Here is a 20,342-nt window from a genome sequence, read left to right as displayed (position 1 = left end):
ATGTGAACAAAAGATAATGCAGAGAGTGATGCAACGCAGCAGTAACATAATGCAACACAATGATAATGGGGTAAATACAATAGGGAAAAGGGACGGGGGGGGAAACAAAAACAGTAGCAAATAAATACACCAAGGGTAGGTTCACAAGGGGGGCAACGTAATGTTTCGGGGGCATACCCCTTACTCAAGCCTGTTCCCTCAGGTCTGGAATGACCATGAGGTACTTCCCTTTATCCCAACTGCCCCAATGCCTAATGAAGAACTCAGATCAAATGTCAGTGTACTGCTATAAACTAGCAAGGCCAGTCCTGGCTACACCAATAGTAATGAGCAAAAAATGAATGATGATCAGACCATCAGGTGACACGTTCCTTTCTCTCTCTGAAATCAGCTCTCCTCCTTCAGTGGTGTGCTGCTGACTGTCACAGTATGCCTGGATATAAAGGGCTCCTCTCCTGATGACATCATCAGCGTGGGACCGCCTCAGAAGTGGTGGTTGGTCTGTGTACTATGCTTCAGACCTCACCAGCTGATCAGAAATTTCGCGCGTTTCCTCCCCGTTATCTGCGCATGCGCAGACACTGTAATGGATCCACACAGTTCAAAGCATCAGGGTGCGCATGCGTCCAGGCCCCCTCACCACAAGCGAATGCTCATTCATATATTCTAGAGAGTGCGGCCTACTCTATATGTCTTGTAATCATTGGATAATGTTTCACTGGGGTTTTTGTTTGCTTTCATTCTGAACCAAATACTGTAAATACAAATATAGGATAAGTATTTGTTCAACTTCAACTACGGTACTATGTAACTATGTCTATACTCTTATATATTGTTTGCGTATATGAGTATATGATGATGAGTATCTCACCCTATTAGAATGAAACAAAAGTTGAACTCAGTAGACATACAGTATGTACCTTTTCAGCCGTATATACGATGTTATTATTAAGCAATGCCTTAGCCAGCATGCCAAGTATTGTACTTTTTATAAAATCGCCTCTTTAATTGAGATGTGGAAAACATTTGCACAAGTTTGCAAAACTAGTGAGTTCCGTCTTTATATCTGAATGGAGTAAAAACTGTGAAGGCAGCATTGTGTGTGAGGTGTGAAGTGACTTTAACTAATTCTCTATTCTGTGCAGACACCACTATAAAGTTATACCCCGCACTGCCAGCAGGGGGGGACATAGCAGTGCCTCCAGTCTCAGATATACTACATTTCTTCCACCGGCTTCTGCCACTGCACAAGGTGGGTAGGGGCTTGTTCCTTTGTAAAGCATGAGCTCAGGGTGAGGGCCATACACCCACATAAAGTGAGCGTGCTGCAGCAGGTGTACAGTGTAGCAAGAAAGTGTATTTCTCCCCTAGGAGATGGTTCTGGCTAAAATATTTTGGAATTATTATTGGGTTACACTAAGAGATGTGATACTTGTTATCATGATTGTACCCCAGCACCGTCAGCATGAGGGGACAGAGCAGTGCACACAGTCACAAATGGAGGTCCCTGCACTTCCACCTACTAATGCCACTGTGCAAGGTCGGTAACAACTTGCATAAAAGGTTAGGCTGAGGCCATATAAGTGCAGGGAAAGGAGCGGAGGCAGTGTATACCTGTCCTAAGTAGCTAACCTGTAATATTTGGTACTTATTAGGGTTGGTGACAGGCTGATAAAGATGGCAGCCATAATATTCGATTGTGACTAGATCTGCACAGAATGAGAGCTGCAAAACCAGTATTGTGTGTGAGGTGCGAAGTGACTTTAATTCATACTCTATTCTGTGCAGACACCAATACAAAGTTATACCCCGCACTGCCAGCAGAGGGGGACATAGCAGTCTCTCCAATAAGAGATATATCACCGTGCTTCCACCTGCTACTGCCACTGCACAAGGTGGGTAAGGGCTCACATAGTAGATTGTCCCTTTGTAAAGCATGAGCTCAGGGCGAGGTCCGTACACCCCACATACATTGAACTACTGGGGAGGTAGAGAAGATGCTGAAGGAAGATGGAGGAGACTGGAGTAGCAGTGTAATGTTTAGAATTAGAGGTGTGAGGAGATGGGCCCCTCACATGGGTTTGTGTTGGAACATTATCTTTTTTTCTTGATTTTTCCACGGATTTCTAAATGTGAAAAATACATTGATAGATGCCGTTTTCAAGTGTTTCCTGAGAAGTAAAGGGAGAGTAAGTTTGTTGCCCCAAATCACATGCTATATAAGTGACCCTGGAATTCAACTCACAGACCTATGTATTCAAAACTGACCGCTTAACCACCGTGCTACCCCAGCCTCCAAACAGCAGGGGATTGTAACCCATGCTCTATTCTGTACAGAGACTGTGACACGCCCGTACCCCGGCACTGCCAGCATGGGGGGACATAGCACTGCATCCAGTCACAAATACAGCAGTGCACTTCCACCTACTGACACCTCTGAGCAAGGTTTGTAACATCTTGTATAAAAGATCAGGATGGGGCCATATACGTCCAGGGCAAATAAGCTGCAACACTGTATACCAATACTAAGTATCTATTCTATAAGATGTGGTTCTTACTACAGTGTTAGGAAATTATGAGATGAAGATGGCAGTTGGAACATGAGATTGTGTTTGCAAAAATAGTTTTTTTTCTTCTATTTATTTGCTATTGAGTGCATTTTACCAGGAAATATACATTGACATTGAAGTAACACTTGTATAGAGCTTTAAAAACCTCCCAGGTCTCTTTATTACATTTTAAGAAGAAACTCATGATCTGTTAGCAATAGTGCCCAATGTCAGGCAGAAGCTGCAAAGACAAATAAGATATTATCGTGCATTAAACAGGGTATGAAAGGAAGGGAAGAATATACTGTAGAGATGGACGAACCAGCCCAAACCCATTTCCTGGAATTGCCCAGGTTTGTAGAGACAAATCTGTCCACCTTCCCCCCCACACCAAGAACCGCTTGTGGGTTGGACACTAAAAAATCTGAGTGGGCTGTTAAGAATCCGTGCTGCCAGTATCTCCTGCTCAGGTTTAAATGGTCACGTGAGCTAATAGGAAGCTGTGACATCATCCCGGGACATTTAAACAGCAAAGAGATACCTTGCTGTACCTATGGAGATGTGTATTTCGGGAAGCAGGGGGTCCCGGAGCTGAAATTAATGGGGTTCAACTCCGGAGACCCTCTGCTTCAATCCTATTTAAAAAATGGCTTGGGGACAGATTTACGCTGCCATTTTGGATTTCACTTTCTGTAACTGATCCGCGGAAATCCCTGGGCCAAAGGAACCGGCCAATCCAAGGAGGAATCAAATCCGCCCCCAAAAATCTCCCATCTCTAGAAGTAAGCATAATTATGCCAATGTATAAAGCATTAGTAAGACTGCACCTTGAATATGGAGTACAGTTTTGGGCGCCACTCCTTAGAAAAGACATTACGGAACTAGAGGAGTGCAGAGAAGAGCCACCAAATTAATAATGCGGATGGGAAATCTGAGTTATGAGGAGAGGCTAGCTAAATTAGATTTATTTACATTAGAAAAGAGGTGTCTAAGAGGGGATATGATAACTATATACAAATATATTCGGGGGAAATACAAGGAGCTTTCAAAATAACTTTTCATCCCAAGGGCAGTACAAAGGACACAGGGTCATCCCTTAAAATTGGAGGAAAGGAGATTACACCACCAACAAAGGAAAGGATTCTAAACAGTAAGGGCAGTTAAAATGTGGAATTCATTACCCATGGAGACTGGGATGGCAGATACAATAGATATCTTTAAAAAAAATTATCTTTTTAGAAAGGAAAGGAATACAGGGATATACCAAATAAGTAAACATGGGAAGGATGTTGATCCAGGGAGAAATCCATTATTTGGAGTCAGGAAGGAATGTATTTTTCCCTTATGAGAAATCATTGGATAATACCACACAAAAGTCCCAGCACACACTGTCTGAAGAAGAATGGTACTATGGATAATGTCACTAAAAAATATTTAATGTGAACAAAAGATAATGCAGAGAGTGATGCAACGCAGGAGTAACATAATGCAACAACAATGATAATGGGGTAAATACAATAGGGAAAAGGGACGGGGGGGGGGGGGGGGAACAAAAACAGTAGCAAATAAATACACCAGGGGTAGGTTCACAAGGGGGGCAACGTAACGTTTCAGGGGCATACCCTTTACTCAAGCCTGTTCCCTCAGGTCTGGAATGACCATGAGGTACTTCCCTTTATCCCTACTGCCCCAATGCCCCAATGCCTAATGAAGAACTCAGATCAAATGTCAATGTACTGCTATAAACTAGCAAGGTAAGTCCTGGCTACACCAATAGTAATGAGCAAAAAATGAATGAAGATCAGACCATCAGGTGACACGTTCCTTTCTCTCTCTGAAATCAGCTCTCCTCCTTCAGTGGTGTGCTGCTGACTGTCACAGTCTGCCTGGATATAAAGGGCTCCTCTCCTGATGACATCATCAGCGTGGGACCGCCTCAGAAGTGGTGGTTGGTCTGTGTACTATGCTTCAGACCTCACCAGCTGATCAGAAATTTCGCGCGTTTCCTCCCCGTTATCTGCGCATGCGCAGACACACTGTAATGGATCCACACAGTTCAAAGCATCAGGGTGCGCATGCGTCCAGGCCCCCTCACCACAAGCGAATGTTCATTCATATATTCTAGAGAGTGCGGCCTACTCTATATGTCTTGTAATCATTGGATAATGTTTCACTGGGGTTTTTGTTTGCTTTCATTCTGAACCAAATACTGTAAATACAAATATAGGATAAGTATTTGTTCAACTTCAACTACGGTACTATGTAACTATGTCTATACTCTTATATATTGTTTGCGTATATGAGTATATGATGATGAGTATCTCACCCTATTAGAATGAAACAAAAGTTGAACTCAGTAGACATATGTACCTTTTCAGCCGTATATACGATGTTATAATTAAGCAATGCCTTAGCCAGCATGCCAAGTATTGTACTTTTTATAAAATCGCCTCTTTAATTGAGATGTGGAAAACATTTGCACAAGTTTGCAAAACTAGTGAGTTCCGTCTTTATATCTGAATGGAGTAAAAACTGTGAAGGCAGCATTGTGTGTGAGGTGTGAAGTGACTTTAACTAATTCTCTATTCTGTGCAGACACCACTATAAAGTTATACCCCGGCACTGCCAGCAGGGGGGGACATAGCAGTACCTCCAGTCTCAGATATACTACATTTCTTCCACCGGCTTCTGCCACTGCACAAGGTGGGTAGGGGCTTGTTCCTTTGTAAAGCATGAGCTCAGGGTGAGGGCCATACACCCACATAAAGTGCGCGTGCTGCAGCAGGTGTACAGTGTAGCAAGAAAGTGTATTTCTCCCCTAGGAGATGGTTCTGGCTAAAATATTTTGGAATTATTATTGGGTTACACTAAGGGATGTGATACTTGTTATCATGATTGTACCCCAGCACCGTCAGCATGAGGGGACAGAGCAGTGCACACAGTCACAAATGGAGGTCCCTGCACTTCCACCTACTAATGCCACTGTGCAAGGTCGGTAACAACTTGCATAAAAGGTTAGGCTGAGGCCATATAAGTGCAGGGAAAGGAGCGGAGGCAGTGTATACCTGTCCTAAGTAGCTAACCTGTAATATTTGGTACTTATTAGGGTTGGTGACAGGCTGATAAAGATGGCAGCCATAATATTCGATCGTGACTAGATCTGCACAGAATGAGAGCTGCAAAACCAGTATTGTGTGTGAGGTGCGAAGTGACTTTAATTCATACTCTATTCTGTGCAGACACCAATACAAAGTTATACCCCGCACTGCCAGCAGAGGGGGACATAGCAGTCTCTCCAATAAGAGATATATCACCGTGCTTCCACCTGCCACTGCCACTGCACAAGGTGGGTAAGGGCTCACATAGTAGATTGTCCCTTTGTAAAGCATGAGCTCAGGGCGAGGTCCGTACACCCCACATACATTGAACTACTGGGGAGGTAGAGAAGATGCTGAAGGAAGATGGAGGAGACTGGAGTAGCAGTGTAATGTTTACAATTAGAGGTGTGAGGAGATGGGCCCCTCACATGGGTTTGTGTTGGAACATTATCTTTTTTTCTTGATTTTTCCACGGATTTCTAAATGTGAAAAATACATTGATAGATGCCGTTTTCAAGTGTTTCCTGAGAAGTAGAGGGAGAGTAAGTTTGTTGCCCCACATCGCATGCTATATAAGTGACCCTGGAATTCAACTCACAGACCTATGTATTCAAAACTGACCGCTTAACCACCGTGCTACCCCAGCCTCCAAACAGCAGGTGATTGTAACCCATGCTCTATTCTGTACAGAGACTGTGACACGCCCGTACCCCGACACTGCCAGCATGGGGGGACATAGCACTGCCAGCATGGGGGGACACAGCACTGCCAGCATGGGGGGACATAGCACTGCATCCAGTCACAAATACAGCAGTGCACTTCCACCTACTGACACCTCTGAGCAAGGTTTGTAACATCTTGTATAAAGGGTCAGGAAGAGGCCATATAACTCCAGGGAAAATGAGTTGCAACATTGTATACCAATATTTAGTATCGATCCCATAAGAACGCCTTAATACAGTGTAAAGAAATGATATGGGGCGGGTGATAGGCCGGTAAAGATGGCAGCGGTAATATGGGTGGGTTTGTGTTTTCTGATCTGTGCCAAATGAAAACTACAAAACTTGTAGTGTGTAAGGCTGCGCTGATAGTGCCGGCGACAGCGACGGGCGACGTCAGGCTGCGCTTATAGTGCCGGCGACAGCGACGGGCGACGTCAGGCTGCGCTTATAGTGCCGGCGACAGCGACGGGCGACGTCAGGCTGCGCTTATAGTGCCGGCGACAGCGACGGGCGACGTCAGGCTGCGCTTATAGCGCCGGCGACAGCGACGGGTGACGTCAGGCTGCGCTTATAGTGCCGGCGACAGCGACGGGCGACGTCAGGCTGCGGTCGCTGGAAAAATCAAATGGAGATGACTTTGGGCGATCGTGACCAAGCCGTCGCGCCATCGCGTCGCACTTACTATAAGCGCATGCGACGGCGGCAATGCATTTGTTTTGACGCAATGTCACGTCGCTGTTGCCGTTGCCGGCACTATAAGCGCGGCCTTAGGGGTGTGAACTGACTTTAAAGCAGCAAAACATCTGAGATCTTACTTTTGATGTTTTTATTTATTTTTAATAAATCAGTTCTGTAGTGTTAGATAAAACTGTTAATACTAATACTAAATATTCAACTGTTAATGCAATTTGTAATGAGTGTTAAAGCATCCTTTGATTTCTATAGCAGGTTTAGCACACCTCCCCAGCAGTGCAAGATATTTACAACACTTTCCTGTTCGTAATAATTTGTTGCCAAATTTCTCAGCAGTTTGCGCTGTAAATTGTAACAATAGATAATGTTACTGTAGTCATATAAGGATACATTGTAGCTGCTGAGTTACACTGACTGAAGCAGCCATTGTGTTAGTCACACAATCAGGATTTTTAAAGATTTATAACAGGAGCAGCAAAGGATTGTCAGCTTAGCTAAGAATGTAGAATTATACATTTCCACATCCTTTACATAAGAAAAAAACAGGGGGGGGGGGGGGGTTGTACTATAGTATTGCTGATTTAATTAATTCTCTCTGTGCAGACACTACTGCAAAGTTATACCCCGGCACTGCCAGCAGAGGGGGACATAGCAGTGCCTCCAGTCACAGATTTACTAATACCCTTCCACCTGCTACTGCCACTGCACAAGGTGGGTAAGGACTTGTATAGTAGATTGTTCCTTTGTAAAGCATGAGCTCAGGGCGAGGTCCGTACACCCCACATAAAGTGAGCGTGCTGCAGCAGGCGTATAATGTAGCAATACGGATTATTTCTCCCACAAGAGATGATTCTTGTATTGGGGGAGGGATCTCATACTGTTCATCATCACTCTCTATTTCATGCAACTTCTCCTAAACATAAGTGTGAGGTGGGAATAAGGGGTGAAGGGAACTTTAAGGGGAGATGGAGACTTTAGGGGTATATGGAGGAGAATCTGAGGGGAGGTGCAGGAGACTCCAATTCTTGAAGTTGTAGTTTTGATAACTAGAGGTGTAGGGTAGTGCAGGCTCCTCCCATTGGGTTTGGGTTTTGGGAAAGTATATTTTTTAATGAGTATATTTGCCTCTAAAAGATAGATTGATAGGCATGTCGTTTTTAAGTCTTTGCTGGGAACATACAGGGAGATAAAGTTAGTTTCTACCCCAGCCTGCAAACAGCAGGGGATTGTAATCCATGCTCTATTCTGTACAGAGACTGTGACACGCCCGTACCCCGGCACTGCCAGCATGGGGGGGCACAGCACTGCCAGCATGGGGGGACACAGCACTGCCAGCATGGGGGGACACAGCACTGCATCCAGTCACAAATACAGCAGTGCACTTCCACCTACTGACACCTCTGCACAAGGTTTGTAACATCTTGTATAAAAAAAGATTAGGGTGAGGCCATATACCTCTAGGGATATATGCTGCAATGGTTTTATACAATACTCAGTATACAGTAAATCCCGTAAGAACTGCTTCTTAATACAGCGTTAAGAAATTATATGGGCGGGTGATAGGCTGATAAATATGGCAGCCGTAATACGGGTTGTTTTTTTTGGATCTCTGAAAAATGAAAACTCTAAAATCAGTATTGTGTGTGAGGTGTGAAGTGACTTTAATTCATACTCTATTCTGTGCAGACACCACTGCAAAGTTATACCCCGGCACTGCCAGCAGAGGGGGACATAGCAGCGTCTCCAGTCTCAGATATACCACTTTCCCTCCACCTGCTTCTGCCACTGCACAAGGTTGGTAGGGGCTTGTATAGTAGATTGTCCCTTTGTAAAGCATGAGCGCCAGGTCTATACACCCCACATAAAGTGAGCGTGCTGCAGCTGGTGTATAATGTACAGTGGCGATAGAAAATGCCCGGGCGCTACCACGGAATTGAATGTGTGGGGAAATAAAAAGTTATTTTTAGAACAAAACAACCTTATAGGATATATAAGGCTCCCATCTACTTCGAACTCTCTTCCTGCGGCTCAAGACCCCAAAGGACCTATCCACGATCCTTGATAGTACAGAAAAACAAGAAGAACAGGGGGAGCACAGGTTGAGGGATAGTACAAATGCTTCTAACACTTTGATGGAATTCAAAGTCATGTGATCCTAGACTATTGTATGTGATGAAGTGTAAAATAACACAAACACATACACGGCCTTGTGTAAATGCTTTCACATCAAGGTTTCTTTACTTTGCTTCTTTATCTTCTATGTTCTCTCGGTGCGGTTATTTCTTCTCCTCTGGTCCAAAGGAAGGCTTCTCCGATCTTTCTGTGGGACTGGCTTGCAGTGTTGTCCTCAGTGCATAAATGGAGTACAAAACAGATTTGTGAGGGACAATACAAATACGGTATAATAATCCCCGGAACCGACGGTTTAATAAATCAAATGCAGAAAAATACTGCATACACTCACACGGTCAAGTGTGAGTGTCCTCCGGAGGGAAGTGTCTTTAATTGCACTTCTTTGGAGAACTATCATATGAGGCTCCTGTTTTTTCCCCACTATATAATGAGACAAAGAAGGTGAGTGGGGGTATAACCAAAAAAATTAGTAAAAAATTACTCACACGGCCATGTGTGAGTATACACTAGGATTGGTTTCTCTTCCTCCCTCTTTAAATATCCAATAAGCTTCAGCTAAGTGGGAATCACTTAGAGTGTCTTGTTAACACAGTGACTCCAAGATGGGGTAATCGTGATCTTTAATGAACTAAAAAACAATACACAAAAACCACAGTACAAAAGATTTAAAAGCACTCAGTCAAAGCGACATGAGAGCTACGGAGCCTGAGGAAGCCCAAAAAGGGTGAAACGCGTTGCTACAATCCCCGAGTATTTTGAACCATTTCGGCCACCGTCAGGAGCAGGAGATAGGAGCGCAACACAACACCCGGACGCGGAGAGTTAGCTGCGCACTTAAACATCCTGCAAGAACTTTCCTGAAAGACTGGCTGTTTTTTATATTCACCCAGCTCTCATATCGCTTTGACTGAGTGCTTTTAAATCTTTTGTACTGTGGTTTTTGTGTATTGTTTTTTAGTTCATTAAAGATCACGATTACCCCATCTTGGAGTCACTGTGTTAACAAGACACTCTAAGTGATTCCCACTTAGCTGAAGCTTATTGGATATTTAAAGAGGGAGGAAGAGAAACCAATCCTAGTGTATACTCACACATGGCCGTGTGAGTAATTTTTTACTAATTTTTTTGGTTATACCCCCACTCACCTTCTTTGTCTCATTATATAGTGGGGAAAAAACAGGAGCCTCATATGATAGTTCTCCAAAGAAGTGCAATTAAAGACACTTCCCTCCGGAGGACACTCACACTTGCCCGTGTGAGTGTATGCAGTATTTTTCTGCATTTGATTTATTAAACCGTTGGTTTCAGTGATTATTATACCGTATTTGTATTGTCCCTCACAAATCTGTTTTGTACTCCATTTATGCACTGAGGACAACACTGCATGCCAGTCCCACAGAAAGATCGGAGAAGCCTTCCTTTGGACCAGAGGAGAAGAAATAACCGCACCGAGAGAACATAGAAGATAAAGAAGCAAAGTAAAGAAACCTTGGTGTGAAAGCATTTACACAAGGCCGTGTAAGTGTTTGTGTTATTTTACACTTCATCACATACAATAGTCTAGGATCACATGACCTTGAATTCCATCAAAGTGTTAGAAGCATTTGTACTATCCCTCAACCTGTGCTCCCCCTGTTCTTCTTGTTTTTCTGTATAATGTACAGTGGCGATACTGATTATTTATCCCACAAGAGATGATTCTAGCTAAAGTATTAAGCAGCTCTTCTTGGGATACCGTTCATCTTCACTTTATATTTCATGCAACATCTCCTAAGCGTAGATACCAGGAGGTAAGGAGGGATGGAGGAGACTCTGAGGGGAGGTAGAGGAGACTCTGAGGGGAGGTGGAGGAGACTCTGAGGGGAGGTAGAGGAGACTCTGAGGGGAGGTGGAGGAGACTCTGAGGGGAGGTGGAGGAGACTCTGAGGGGAAGAGGAGGAGACTCTGAGGGGAGGTAGAGGAGATGCTGAAGGAAGATGGAGGAGACTGGAGTAGCAGTGTAATGTTTAGAATTAGAGGTGTGAGGAGATGGGCCCCTCACATGGGTTTGTGTTGGAACATTATCTTTTTTTCTTGATTTTTCCACGGATTTCTTAATGTAAAAAATACATTGATAGATGCCGTTTTCAAGTGTTTCCTGAGAAGTAAAGGGAGAGTAAGTTTGTTGCCCCACATCGCATGCTATATAAGTGACCCTGGAATTCCACGCACAGACCTATGTATTCAAAACTAACCGCTTAACCACCGTGCTACCCCAGCCTCCAAACAGCAGGGGATTGTAATCCATGCTCTATTCTGTACAGAGACTGTGACACGCCCGTACCCCGGCACTGCCAGCATGGGGGGACACAGCACTGCCAGCATGGGGGGACACAGCACTGCCAGCATGGGGGGACACAGCACTGCCAGCATGGGGGGACATAGCACTGCATCCAGTCACAAATACAGCAGTGCACTTCCACCTACTGACACCTCTGAGCAAGGTTTGTAACATCTTGTATAAAAGGCCAGGAAGAGGCCATATGACTTCAGGGAAAATAAGCTGCAGCAGTGTATATCAATTATAAGTATCTAACTTCTAAGATGTGGTTCTTACTACAGTATCAATAAATTATTAAGGCAAGTGACCGGCTGATAAAGATGGCAGTCGTAAAATGGGTGTGTCTAAATATCTGCACAGAATGAGAGCTGCTAAATCAGTGTTTTGTGTGCTGTGTGTGCTGTGTGTGTATTAATTCATACTCTATTCTGTACAGACACCACTAAAAAGTTACACCCCGGCACTGCCAGCAGAGGGGGACATAGCAGTGCCTCCAGTCAGGGACTTACCACTACACTTCCACCTGCTGCTGCCACTGCACAAGGTTTGTAGGGGTTTGTGTAGTTGAATTGTGTAGGCTTGTGTCCCTTTGTAAAACATGATCTCAGGTGGAGGTCAGGACATCCCACATAAACGGAGAATGCGGCAACAGGTGCATACTGTACCCCGAGGCGTAGCTAAACATGCGCGGGCCCAGGGCAAACATTTACTCAGGGCCCCATTAAAAATCAACGTATTCTGTAGATTCAAAATGAAATATACCACACACATACAGATGCAGCCACCAGTATCCGATGACTTGCCAGGGAAAATCTGGGGCAATCTCCCAGTAAAATGCAACATTTCTGTGAGATTTCTGCAGCCAGACTAATGGCCCATCAAACTGAATGGGACTTCACGGACCCCTGCTGTGTTAATCCGATGGGCCATTAGTCTGGCTGCAGAATATCACAGAAATGTTGCAGCATTAACTGTGAGATAGCCACAGTATTTTCCCAGGCAAGTTATCGGATACTGGTGGCTGCATCTGTCTAAATATAGATTAAATATAAAATATAGATTACTCATGTACTCACCATTTATTTTTAAGTCAGACGTTCCGTTTCCACACTTTTCGCTCAGCAAACACATCAATGATGTGATCCATATAGTTTCTCAGAAGACACGCGGCCTCATTCTCAACAGAGAGTAAACTCAATCCGCTTAGTCTTTCCTGTCCCATGGTACTTCTCAAATAACTCTTAATAAATTTTAGGGCTAGGAGAAGTGAAGATCTTCACCTACACTGGTGCTACTGGGTAAAAAACATAGAATCCAAGTATCAAAGGCAAATCCGAGACTATATAAGGCATTAGAGGTGACCGACACTGCACCATAAGTGTATATATGAATAGCAATAAGAAGTCCGGCTCACAATGCAGCCCCCATGGCAAACCGCTATATGGGATCAAAAACCGTGAAACCGTGGGTAAGTGGAGATAATAGCTACACTCACCCCGTATGGTACACGGACATCAACCCGGCGGTGTAGGCGGCTGGAGCGGTATGCAGATACACTGGCTGTCGGCGACTGTGTTCGCAGTAGTGACGTCTCTGGTCTCGGTGTAGCGTGGCGTGCTTCAGTCCAGGAGTAGAGATGAGGAAATAGGGTAGGGAATGATCACAGCAAAAAAGTAGGGCTGGAGGCATGTGTCCAAAATGAAAATAATTTATTAACAGCGCGTAACAGCAAAAAGAAAAAAAGAAGTCCTCTGACGCGTTTCCCACCTTTATCAAATAGGTGATAAAGCATTAACATCAGCTGTGACAAAATAATAATGTGACTTCCATTGTCTGTCCTTGAGGGTCTGCAATATGTGGGTAGTGTCCATTACATAGGAGGGCAACTGCACAACGTATGGTTGGAGTTTATTATCAATATACTGGGATAGATGTGAAGTTAAAGATTGTATACCCGATATTATCGGTCGGCCGGGGGGAAATTCCAAATTTTTATGAATCTTGGGTATGATATAAAACAAAGGAATACGTGGATATAAATTATAAAGAAAATCAAACTCCTGTTTTGTGATTATTTGTTGATCTAAACCTTTTGTCAGAAACTTACAAAGTGATTGTTGATATTGAATGGTGGGGTCAGAGGGGAGGGGTTGGTAGGTGGACACATCTCCCAGAATCCTAAGAGATTCTTCGATGTAGTATGATTTGTCCATAATGACCAACCCCCCCCCCCCCTTGTCAGCAGGTTTTATAATAATCGCATCATTTTCCTCAAGTGCACGAAGGGTGGTTTTATCGTCTACACTGAGGTTATCATGTTTGATTTTAAAATTACGGCTTTGAACTTCAATATCATCCGTCCTGCTCTGCCTCAACTGCTGATTCTTCTACCAGCTTATCCTTAAATGCTGGGGGCCGCCGCCGAATACCATCTCCCCCCACCTGTCTCTGCAGAGGGGCAAGAGCGGGCCCCCCAAGAGCATGGGCTATATCTACACCCTTGACTTTATCAATAGAATTCTTGCTGGACTATAAAGGAATTTTATTGGAATATAAGGAATATGATACGTGCCATAACAAATGTTGTCCAACTTTCCTAAGGATAAGAGTGAGGAGGGAATGGAAGGGGAGGTGGAGAAAAGTTTATAGGGCAATGAAGGAGATTCTAAGGGAAGTGAAAGAGGCTCGGTGGTGAGGTGGAACAGACTGAGGGTTGATGGAGAATACCCTAAGGGAATCCTGCTTCTGAAGTAAATACAATCCGGGCGTTTTGGCTGTTAAATGATGTGGTTTGTCACTTTTTTAGAAGCGGTTTAGAAGAAGCGGTTTGCAATAGAGAATGCGTTTTTTCTCACATTTCATTCCGCTCCTTCTGAGCATGAGACAAGTTCAAGAATAGGCCCCGTAGTGTGAGCGATACTGTAATGTCTATAGATGGGAATGGAAAACTCTTGGGCTGCTAAGGCATACTGTATGCAAGCAGCTAGTGCTTGTAATTGCCATGGTGAGCATTAGTTACTCGCAGTGTGAATGTCTGTCTGCAATTATATCTATAATATCATGATAAAGGTTGAGGCTTTGGAATTGTATGGAGCACAAGTGATGACTGTATAATCAGGCTGGGGTTGATGATCATTTCTGATTGACTTGATACAGTTACAGAGGAGGAGTCACTGAGACTGCAATGACATAAGGGCAGTCTGGCTGGATGCAGCCAGCAGTGCCAGCACCAACTGTTAGGCCGAGTCCATAGAAGGACAGGCCGTGCTGAGCCGTGCGGACGCTCCGCGCTGAGCCCCTGCATCCTCAATGAGGATGCCTTTATAGGGGGCTCAAGCGAGTGTCCGCAGGCGTGCTGAGGCGCTGGAGTTTTCAGCCGAGCGCCAAGCTGTTTTTCAGCGCGCTGTCGGCTGAAAACATCCAATCAGCGCGGAGCTGCGTCAACGTCAGTGCGTCGCAGGCGATTGGCCCAGCGATGTCACTGCCCCGCCTCCCTCAGTCTCCCCCCGCCTCCGATCACGCCCGCTGGCTCGCCTGCATGGGCATGAAATCGCGCAGATTTCAGCAGGCGAGCCTCAGCGTCAGCGTGGCTCGGAACTCCTCACCCCTCTATGGCCCGGGCCTTAGGCCAAACTCATACACTCTGCTTGCTTGCGAGAGTGTGAGCTCCCTCCGTGCCGCGCTGCTATAGCACAAGTGATCTGTGCTCATAGTGTTGCAGGAGATGGGGGTGTGGCGGACGCGTCACAAAGCTGGTTCGCCCTCTTCGCCTGCACATGCAGCTTTATAACACATATGCCAAACAGTGAGAGAGAGCTTGTTGTGCGCACACATGCAGCAACTCGGTAAGTATGAGCTCGGCCTTAAAGTGAGAGAGTAAAGATGTGCAAAACTTTTGCCCAAGGTTGCGAACCAGACATTTGCCCTTTTTGCAACCACAAACAAAATTGCAGCCCTGTCAGAGATCACAAGCCATTTGCCAAGTAACTGTTAAGTCAATTTGCATTGCAATTTCACTTAATATGCTAATAAAGCATTTTTGATAGTTTCACCTATAGTAGTCTCGGTTATCCGACCTAGACGGGCCGATACCGTGTCGGATAACCAAAAATGACGGATAATACGGAAAGTATTATCCGACATCTGCTGTCCCCCCCTTCTTCTCACTTACCAGGCTTACCAGCGGTGATATAAGAGGAGGACTGAGGACCACCATGTCAGCAGAGCCGGGCAGCAGAGGCGTTAGACAGCAGGCGGCAGCAGGAGAATAGCACTGAGACCATGTGAGCAGCACAGGAAAACAGCCAGGGAGCAGCACGCCCCAGCGGTCCAACCCAGAAGTCTTTACTGACTTCCAGTGTCTGCTGCTGCTGCACTGCAGCTCCTCCCCGGCTGTTCTCCTGTGGTGCTCACATAGTGCCAATGCTCTTCTCCTGCTGCTGCCCCCGTCACCCAGCATGTAGCACCTCTCCTGCCCTACTCCGCTGACATGGTGGTTCTCGGGCCTGCTCTTCTGATAAGCCTGGTAAGTTGGAAGAATACGCACATTTCTGGAAAAGCTCTCTTAAATGTTTGTGAAGGGAACTGCAAGACATTCACACATCTCTATTCGAAGGTCACAATGATGAAACAGCTGCAGTGGAATATTTCAAAGCCAGAACCTGACCCAGATATTTCCTTTGTGCTGTAGGACGGCATCTCTCAGTAAAGCCAACAAAAACAGCTCCATTTACTAACTCCAGAATGGCGCATTCTTCCAGGACCACAAGTGGGTACCACAACTCAGAGATGTCAGGATCACTGGGAAGTGCTGTAGCACAGGATTTAAATGCAACACTGACCGGTGACAATGCAAAGAGGTATGTTAACACCAGTACCTGCAGGTGGGGCCTAAAGTCCATTGGAACGCAGGGTGACAGCATCACAGACTGAAGCAAATGTGACACCTTGAGTTTGTGTCTTCCAGTGCATGAGGACACAGGTAGAAGTGCATGTTGGCAAAATGCTCAAGCAGAGGTGACATATGGCTCATAAAGTCTGTCCCACCCACGTAGGGTGACACAGAAACCCAGACAGAAGGGACCTACGGATAATATTACCTCCATCACTTATTTTGTTTTATTCTTTTGTAGCAAGATAACAGACACTATGGACATGCTCCCCTTTCTGATCTCTGTGCTGCTGATTACCTGTCTTCTTGGTTTAGCAGCATTTGTTCTTATCACCATAAAATGTCATAGGAAGAGAGGTGAGTCTGACCTGAAAATACGTGGGTATGATAAATCAGAAGTTTAATACATTGGTATGATACATCAGAAGTTTAATACATTGGTATGATAAATCAGAAATTTAATACATTGGTATGATACATCAGAAGTTTAATACATTGGTATGATAAATCAGAAGTTTACTTTTGGGGGAGATTCTCTCACTATCCTCATATTCAACACTACATTATATAATGGTAATGACCAGCCTACACCCTTAGTAGAATTTACTAATCACCTACTAGTAGTGTTGAGTATGTATATAGCTCTGTACGTAGAAAGGATAAGTTGATGGATACGTGAAAGGATACGTTACATGGTAATAAAGTGCGTCACCCACAGTCAAAGTGAATGGAACACGGGAATTTGAGCCAGTTTCTCCCAGTTGAAAGACAGCGCTCTTACCACTTGTCTACTCGTGTGGTATGATCACCTAACCGCGGTTTCCTGTCTCATTGTGCTGCAGGCAGGAGTCGTGTTGATTACGAGGGAAATGTTGCAATGGTTGAAACAAATTTGTTGGAGAAGGAACCACCGTTGGAAGAGAGCAGAAAACTGAGTCTGACACAGGACACAGAGATATCTGGAGAAACAGGTATGTGTGTGTGTCAGCTGCTGTGCTACCATCGTATAGTCTGCACTGTGGGACAATAGTCTGTGGCATGTAAAACAAGATTCTCTCTTCTGCTCCTACAATGTATCTATTACTTGATGTAATTGCTAATTTCTTTATTCAGTCGATTACAACTTGGTCCAGTTAATTTGTTTTATATAGTTAATATTTGCTTGATTCAGTTGACCAAAGTTTTATCCAGTTGGCTACAGATTGATCCAGGTGGTCATGGCTTGATCAAATTGATCACAACATTATACAACTGATTATAGCTTCCGCCAGTTGATCATTTCTTTGTTCAGTTAATTATTGTTTCACTGTTTTAATCCATGTTTTACCCACTTTATCTCCATTTCCTCTATTTGATCACAGCTTCCTCCAGTTGATTATGGCTTGATGTAGCCCATCTTTGCTTCACTCATTTGATTATTGGTTGATCCAGTGGATTACCTCTTGATCCAGTTGACCACTGTTTGACTCAGTTGCCTGGACACCACAGGTTTAATGGATGCAGCTAATATTGTACAGATCTAAAGCTTTATATGAGTTCTGCATACTCTCTTCCCATTCAGTACCAAAAGGGACTGCATGTTCTCTAAGGGGGGATTCTTTTTGCAAGCCTGATATAATTAGCACTTGTTAGTAGCCCCAATGCTTTAAAAGAGCTGGGCTATTGTTATTTTGCACTAAAGTTAAAAAAAAAAAAAAAGAGATAGAGCTGGTGTGTAGTAAATACCTTCCCTGGAAGAAAATAATTCACAATATTCTCTCCTTCCTGCAGAGTTATGAAAATGGAGTCACCCGTACATACTCACTAAATGAAGATTGTGGATGTCTTTGCCTTCTAGAAATACATTGATCCATCCACCCCACCCACCTTTTCACCGAAGCCCAACTGATGAACTGCACTACCCCATCTAGAGTGTTTCATGTAACTTTCCTTTCTGCTGCCGTGAAACCCACCTTCTTGCTGCATAACCTTCTGTCCTGTTATAATTTGTGACATGTAGTGTTTGACACATTTTGCAACATTGTCAGTCCCAACCAATGCAGATTGCTATGCTTTCATTGTCTTTTCTCCCTAGATAACCATTACCAAATTGATCCTATAACTAGCCTTATTGGGCTAAATGTAGTAAACGGACTGAATTTTGAGTTAATGTGAAAAATAATTGTAAATGTAATAATCTAATTTTTATTGTATATTTTATCAATAGATTAGTGCATAAAATACCCCGAGAATGGAATGTTTTTTTTTTAACCATTTGGATATTTGTGAGTTAAATTTAACGGCAAACATCTAAATGAGCATATAAACGCGTCAATAACGGCTAATTACGTATTCATATGTCAATATGGGACTACTGTTAAAAACACATTTTTATCACCTACCCAGGGCTGGCTATTTATATAATGTCCAAGATAAGACTGCTAACCTAGGATAGGTAATAGACATACAGTACATAATATTAACATGGTACAACATATTTATATGGGAATGCCTTAGAAGCCTTGTGGACCGTTGGTCATGGTAAATCCCTGACTAGCTGGCCACTTGGGCTTCTGAAGGTCTAATATTTGCACATATGGATGCTTTTTATTGCATTGGTAACCTGAGGCATCAAAACTATTTAGTGCCATAGGGCTTTCTATGAAACCCTCTTATACATCCATCAAGCGAGATTTTAACTTAATTTTTAACTCAATTTCTGCTCGAGCGTTTAATGTACTGCATCATTTTTTGCAATGTGTAACCACATACAGTATATACCATTTTTTTTTATTTATTATGATCGCATATTTTAAGATAGAAGTGTTAATGAATAAAGTGTTATTTGTAAAATAAATAAAAATAATGCACATTCCTTTCTTTTTTGTAAATCGTGTGAGACTATCACGTCAGGAGGGCTGCTTCATGGCCAGAGCTCCCCGATCTGTTTCCAGAACTTTAGGGATCCGTTGCCACCTGAGCCTGTAGGGTAGGCTCAACCCTGGGGCAGGGGTGGCCAACTCCAGTCCTCAAGGGCCACCAACAGGACATCACATGGTTTGGGATGTTCAGAAGTAGCGGAATCAAATGTGAGAGAAAACTCTATTCTCTATTGCAAATCGCATCTTCTAAACGGCTTGTATAAAAAGTGACAAACCGCCTGGTTTAGCAGCCAAAACGCCTGGATTGTACTGGCTTTAGAAGTGGAATGTACAAAAGTGGTGCTAACTCCATCCCCAGTCTGATTTATGGGTTTTGCTCTCTCAACCAAACCCAGTTTTAGAAGCGGTTTGGATAACAGAGCTACAAGAACAGCAGTTGTGGGCATAAAATGCGAGTTGGCTTTTTTGACAAACCGATTGGATTGTCAGAACCAGAGCGAAACAGCTTCTAAAAAAAGTCATTGAGACGCGATTTGGACATGTGATAAAGGCTTGCAGAATAGAAAAGCATGCGAATCTGCTTCTAAAGTGCACTTTAGTAGCAGTTTGTCACACTTCAGAGCTACCAGAATAGGCCCCTAAAAATCTCAAACCAAAATAATCCAGGATTTTAAAATATATTTGAAGAAAGATAATATTAAGGGAGTTTATATAAGAAAGCACTATAAAGATTTAAATGAACAGAATCCTCCCCCCACCTTATCTTGAACAGGTATGCTAATATTTACTAAAATAAATGCCCTTCTATCAGTTCAACATGCAGTCATGGTTAAACCAACAATACAGGGAGGCTTGGCAATCCTTGCTTTAATAAGATAGAGCAGAATTATGTTATTTCATTTATTGGTTGTTATTAGATGGTCATAAACTATGGGTGGATATTGAGCAATGCGAGTCACAGGTGGACAACATGTCGGCCTTACTATGGGTACCAGTTACTAAAAGAACCTCAATTTCCCAACTACACCCAGTTATCTCCCTCTCATTAGCAGTATGGCAGAGTGCTTATAAAATC

At 43.8% G+C, this 20,342-nt stretch overlaps 1 long non-coding RNA gene across 1 annotated transcript; it reads left to right on the top strand.

The window, feature by feature from the left end:
* The first annotated feature begins 6,345 nt into the window (after window positions 1-6,345).
* On the top strand, window positions 6,346-8,908 carry LOC142502306 (uncharacterized). Its single transcript, XR_012803730.1, has 4 exons — window positions 6,346-6,493; window positions 7,666-7,773; window positions 8,316-8,471; window positions 8,749-8,908. It is a non-coding gene; the product is annotated as an uncharacterized LOC142502306 (long non-coding RNA).
* The last annotated feature ends 11,434 nt before the right edge of the window (window positions 8,909-20,342 follow it).

The sequence above is a fragment of the Ascaphus truei genome, chromosome 9 (genome assembly GCF_040206685.1).
Source record: "Ascaphus truei isolate aAscTru1 chromosome 9, aAscTru1.hap1, whole genome shotgun sequence".
Classification (NCBI taxonomy): Eukaryota; Metazoa; Chordata; class Amphibia; order Anura; family Ascaphidae; genus Ascaphus; species Ascaphus truei.
This window is presented reverse-complemented; position numbering and strand designations above follow the sequence as displayed.